At 51.2% G+C, this 6208-nt stretch overlaps 1 pseudogene; it reads right to left on the reverse strand.

Annotated features, from left to right (window-relative positions):
- Nucleotides 1-3307: 3307 nt before the first annotated feature.
- LOC102420348 overlaps nt 3308-6208 on the reverse strand; it is an 11479-nt pseudogene continuing 8578 nt past the window's right edge.

Raw genomic sequence — 6208 nt, forward strand, 5'->3', positions numbered from 1 at the left:
ACGTCTTCAGACCTGCGGATTGCCCGCCCCCCGCTGGGCCGGGCCCTCCTCTTCACCCACCCCCTGTTTAGTGCTGAGCACATCGCACCTTGCAAAATCTGTCCCCACTAAACCGACCTTCCTCCCCGCCAAGGGCAGGAACTGTGTGTGTCTCAGCACGTAGCACAGCGCAGGGCCCGTAGGAGCGCAGGGGACCCATGGGAAGTGGGGTTTAATGAGTCACTTCGGATCGCCATGTCTCGGCCCCCGGAAAGTTTCACCCACAGCCCAGGGAGAATGCCAAGCTGCCTTCCCGGACTCATAGTCAATCTGAATGTTCATGCGCACAGCCCAGCAGTGTGGGACCGGGGCCGCGGGGGCACGGGCAGCCCCCCAGCACGGGCAGCCCCAGTGGGCACCTCACGGGGGCAGCACCGGCCCCCTCTCTCGCCCTCAGTCTGAGAGAGGCCAGGCCTAAACACACACAGAGGAAAGGCCTTTTGGCACATGTGGGGCGGGTCCGCACCCCTGCTAGTCCCCCCCACTCTGGCACTAAGCTGGAGGGGAGCGGGGCCTGCCCAGGCTCAGCCTGAGGGTGTTGGTGATGGGGTGGGGGTGGGGGGAAGGGAACAGTAACATCTCCACCTTTGGCTCCTCTCATCCCCCCCCCCCCCCACTACAGTCAAAGCCTCCAGCCAGGCACAGCCCTTCCTGGGCCTCGTCACCTCTGCGCCCAGTCCGGAGGGTGGCAGGGGATGGGGAGTGTCTGACAGGCGGAGGCTCTGGCTGGGAGAGGTGGTGACTCCGTGCGTGCGTTCGGGTAAAAGCTGATGACAAGCGGCTCCTGTGGAGAGCCTGAGTCATCTGTCCACAGGAGGAGGCCCTCGCCCAGGGGGGTTTCCACAGGAAGGGAGACCCAGTTCCTGCTCACACGCCACTTGCGCCCGAGAGGCATGATTTACAGCGAACAGATGGGAGCTGACCTGACAGAAGCCTACGGCGTGCCTGCGATGTGCAGGACGCATTCTTGCCTTGTCTTGCACCCTTTATTCCCTCATCCTAAAAGTGTCTGCCCTGCCAGCCCAGCCTGGATAATTTGTCACTTAGATTTCAGGGCTCAGCTGAGATGCCACCTCCTCCAGGAAGCCTCCCTGACCACCAAGGCCCCACTTGGGGGCCTGCCACACGTCTCTGACACCTGTGCTTTGCAGCTTTGATAGCCCTGTGCTGCTAGAATGAAAGTCCACTCACTCAGCAAGAAGAAGGCACTAGAGAGAGAAGGATGGGGGCTGTCTCCCCACATGAGGGCCTATGCAGCAGTGGGGAGTAGGGGAGGGTGTGCAGAGGAGCCAGACTTACCATGACACCGTCACCCCAGATCTTCCAGGGCCTCATAACCCGGTCAGGACATTGAACTGCGGTTTAGTTGCAAAGAAAGAGCACTGGGCTGAGATCCAGAGGGTCCAGTCTCTGTTTTTGTTTTTTAAATACGTTTTTATTTCTTTTTTAGAGAGGAAGGAGAGGGTGGGAGAGAGAAACATGGATGAGAGAGAAACATCATCGATCGGCTGCCTCCTGCACACCCACCACGGGGGATCGAGCTCGCAACCCAGGCATGTGCCCTGACCAGGAATCAAACCAGTGGCCTCTTGGGTCCTGGGTCGATGCTCAACCACTGAGCCACAGTCTCTGTTTTAAGCTCCGGGCACTTCTCCTCTCTCGGGGCCTCAAATGTAACATGAACTTCACCAAGAATCAGTTCCCACCCAATCCCAGGAGGGCCGTGGGCTTGGGGGTCAGAGGGGCTGGGGGTCAGAGGGACTGCGTTTGAAGCGGAGCTCCATGTGCCCTGGGAGTCCTTGGTCAAGACTCTGACCTATTTAATGTCTATTTAATGTCTCTGATCTGCAATCTCTTCGTCTTTAAAGCAGGACTGATCACCTTAGCTGCCTCTCAGATTCTTGGGATTAGATGTGCTATTGGTGAAAAACACTGTACCCTTCCAAGCTCGATGTGAGTGCTGGTTATGATGATTCCACGCTGTTGTTTTTCACCAACACTGATTAGTTACTCGAATATCTCTAACCTCACCAGGGTACCTCCCTGTCCACTGCAGGCCCTTGGCACTCAGCACAGAGCCTGGGCTCAGCCCTGGCCCTAAGAAAATATTTGCTAAACAAATAAGTGGATAAATGAGTTGACTTGGATGAGTGACAACATGAATGAACTCCTCTCAATGAGCAGACGCACTGAGATCAAATCGGATTGACTGGGGTGGAGGGAGAAAGGGAAGGGGAGGAGGCAGAGGAGGAAGGGAGTACCCCCCCCCTCCGGGCTGCCCAGGCTCTGCCATGCTGGGGAGCGTGAACAAAGAAAGGTGGCGGGAGGTTCGGGGGGCGAATGACAGAAGACCAACTTGGGGCAGTGAGAGGAGGCTGCTTCAAAATCTGCCTGGCCTGGGGCCTTGCGTGTGGCTCCTCTGTGGTCAGTACCTTCTCCTGCCGCTCACAGCCTCTGTCCGGCCCGCAAGCCGGGAGAGGGAAGAGGAAGGAAGGCTGAAGCCAAGCCATTCTGGTTTGTTTACCAACAGCACAGTCCTCCAGGGTCATGACACAGTGAGCGGCATCTGACCCGGCTAAAGGCTAAATATATCTCCTCGGCTGGCAGGGACCACACAGCCAGCCCCTGAAGGCCAGCAAAACACCCACCTATCCCTCTGGATTGTGCCCCGGGCCTCCTCCTGACTCCAGGGCCCCAGGCCCCCAGGGAGCCAACGGCCAATGGGATCTAAAACAAACACAATTCCTGGCTGAACCCAGGCAGATAGTTTCGTTTGGACAGAGTCAGGGGACTCATGGGGGGAAAACACTAATTGTTAAGCAGTTAGGACAAGCCAATGGCTCATCTCCCTCCGATGGCATGTTTGCCGTCATTGCGAATGTTTAGGAAGAGTATTTACTAATGTTAGGAAAACATTTTACTGTCTTTACAGTATGCTCTTAACATCCTATATGATAAAAAGCGTAACATGCAAATCGACCGAACGGCCGAACAGCGGAACGACCATCCGGATGACCATCTGGGACCACGCTATGGCACCCACTGCTGCCAGGCCAGCCAAGGTGGGTGTGAGGCGATCGGCCGGGGGCTGGCCATCGCCCCATGATCGCCCGCAGAGAGAAGCCCAGGCCACTGACCAGCGGGCTGCAGCGGGTGGGCGGGGCGGGGCCTCCCATCCCAGTACCGATCCCGGTGCCGGCAGCTGGGGGAAGGAAGGCCTACTCTTTTTTTTTTTTTTTTTTTTAACATTTTAAACCATTTATTTTTTGTGTGAAATTAACAAATTATTTGTATATTAACAAATCTATATAAGCTTAGGATTCCAATTAAAGGAGTGTTTTCATGAAAGCTTCAGGGCGCAGTTGTACGTCCTGTAGCGGGGAGTAGCACTGAATTTGGCATAGGACTTAGTGACCTTATTTACAGCTTCCAAGGAATCCTTCTCAGTAGCTATTTTCCGCCAGGGTCTGATGACAAACATACCAGCTTCTGTGCAGACACTTCTAATCTCAGCACCAGTGCTATTTGGACACAGTTGTGCTAACAATTCAAATCTGATATCTCTTTCAACACTCATTGAACGCGCATGGATTTTAAAAACGTGAGTCCGACCCTCTAGATCAGGTAAGCTAGATTCAGTCTTCCTGTCCAGTCTCCCTGCCTCATCAGTGCTGGATCCAAAGTGTCAGGTCTGTTCGAGGCCAGCAGTACTTTAACGTTGCCTCGAGGATCAAAACCATCCAGCCGGTTGGTCAATTCCAACATCGTTCTCTGTACTTCACTGTCACCTCCAGCACCATCAGAACGAACCCCTCCAATAGCATCAATTTCATCAAGGAAGATAAGGCGGGCTTTTTTGGTTCTGGCCATTTCAAAGAGCTCTCGAACCATTCGTGCCCCCTCACCGACATATTTCTGTACAAGTTCAGATCCAATAACTCGAATGAAGCAAGCATCAGTCCTGTTAGCAACTGCCCGAGCACAGAGTGTCTTGCCTGTACCCGGTGGACCAAAGAGCAGCACGCCTTTGGGAGGCTCAATGCCAAGGTTAACAAACCTCTCTGGGTGAAGTAGAGGGGTTTCAACTACTTCTCGAAGTTTCTCAATCTGTTCCTTACAGCCACCCACATCACTCTATGTGACATCAGGTTTTTCCTCTACCTGCATCATGGTAACTGTTGGGTCAATCTTAGGAGGCAGTGGAATGTGAATTTGATACTTATTTCTGTCCACACCAACTCTCATCCCTTCTTCAATGGCAGTAGGTGCTACCTGGTCACTGAGGTCCACCACAAACTTGGCAAACGGCTTCACGTTGACAATGTACTTTGGGTCCTCCGGATCAGCATTGATTATCTTTGTACATCTTGCAACCTGCAAAGGCTGTTCACTCTGGAGTGTTTGCTTATCTGCAGCCAAATCCCAGAGTGCTGGTGGGGCCAGGCCAGTGCCAGACTCTTTAATACCAGTGAGCTCATTCATTTTCTTGAGAAGTTGTTGAATGTCATCTTCAACCTGCTTGATCTGCCTAGAGTAAATGCTCTGTCCATAAGTTTTCAGCAAGGCGATATCACCCTCATCCAAAGCTCGGATAGGCTTGTCCTCCTTCTCCCCCTCTTTGGTTTTCCGCTGATCCGAACCGAGGTAATCGGCATTTTAGGAGATGCAGCTGCCTCAGCTCCATAGTAATTACACAGCCTGGAAGGCCTACTCTTGCATGAATTTCATGCATTGGGCCTCTAGTTACTACATAATGTTAAGAGAAAAAAAAGAAGCATACAGAGTTAGATCATAGTATGAATAAAATCATGAATTCTAAAAAGCATAGAAATGTGTCTGGAAGAAATCACCAGAAACTGTCAACACAGTTTGCCTCCCAGCGGGGAGAAGTGGGGGCCAGGGAATGGGATGGGAGAGAGATTTTTTTCTTATGCCCTTTCGTATGTTTTTGATTTGTACTTTGCAAATGTACTACTTGTTCATAAGTAAATATGTCAAGTATATAATAAAATAAAATGCAGATCTGCAAAAGAAAAGATATATGGCCCTGGCTGGCGTGACTCAGTGGTTAGAGCATCGACTTGCACACTGGAGGGTTGTGGGTTCGATTCCCAGTCAAGAGCATGTACCTGGGTTGCAGGTTTGATCCCTGGTCCCTACGGGAAGCAACCAGTTGATGTATCTTTCTCACATCAATGTTTCTCTTTCTCTCTCTCCCTCATTCCTCTCTAAAAATCAATTGAAAAGAATATCCTCAGGTGAGGATTTAAAAAAAAAGAAAAAGAAAAGGTATATGCACAAAGAGGTGCTAGAAATAACCCTCAGAGGTAGACAGCACTTATGGGCCGTGCAGGGTGCTCCCTTTCCTACCAGAGGGGAAGGTGGCCCTATGCCCAGGTGAACCAGAACACAGGCCTGCAACCTGGAGCAGGGGTCTATCCATGCTCAGAATCTAATTTGAGACGTACCTGCCTTAAAATATCTCCCTGTGGCATCTGAAATTCCAGCCCATGCCTTTGCCTGAAGTACAACTTCTCTAAAGCCCCCAGGAAAACATTAAGGTGAGGGGATAGGGAAAGGGGGTCCTAATATATGGCGACGGGAGAAGATTTGACTTTGGGTGGTGGGCACATGGTATAACATATAGATCTTGTAACATAGAAACCCACACCTGAACCTATATGTTCATGTGGACCAATGTCACCCCAATAATTTAATTTTTGAAAAAGCACTAAAAATAAAACCATTAAGGTGAGGGGGGTGTTAACATGTTATCATTTTGTCACGTGAACTGAATTGAAATAGGGAGACACACTGTAAGAAAGCTTTGATAGTGGGAAAATCTTACTTTCTTCCTTGTTTTTGAGTTTTTTCTCAATTCTCCTTAAAAACATATGCTTCTTTTTTTTAATTAAATCTTTATTGTTCATATTATTACAGTTGCTCCTCTTTCCCCCCCCATAGCTCCCCTCCACCCAATTCCCCCCCCCACCCTCAGCCCTCACCCCCCCCCACTGTCCTCATGCATTGGTGCACGATTTTTGTCCAGTCTCTTCCCACATCCCCCACACCCCTTTGCCCCTGGGGAAAAGAGAGGAGCTCCGCTGCTAAGCCACTGACTCGATGGTTACCTTTACGGCGTACGGGGCACAAAAATAATTTTTGACTT

The sequence above is a fragment of the Myotis lucifugus genome, unplaced genomic scaffold (genome assembly GCF_000147115.1).
Source record: "Myotis lucifugus unplaced genomic scaffold, Myoluc2.0 scaffold_109, whole genome shotgun sequence".
NCBI classification, from domain to species: Eukaryota; Metazoa; Chordata; class Mammalia; order Chiroptera; family Vespertilionidae; genus Myotis; species Myotis lucifugus.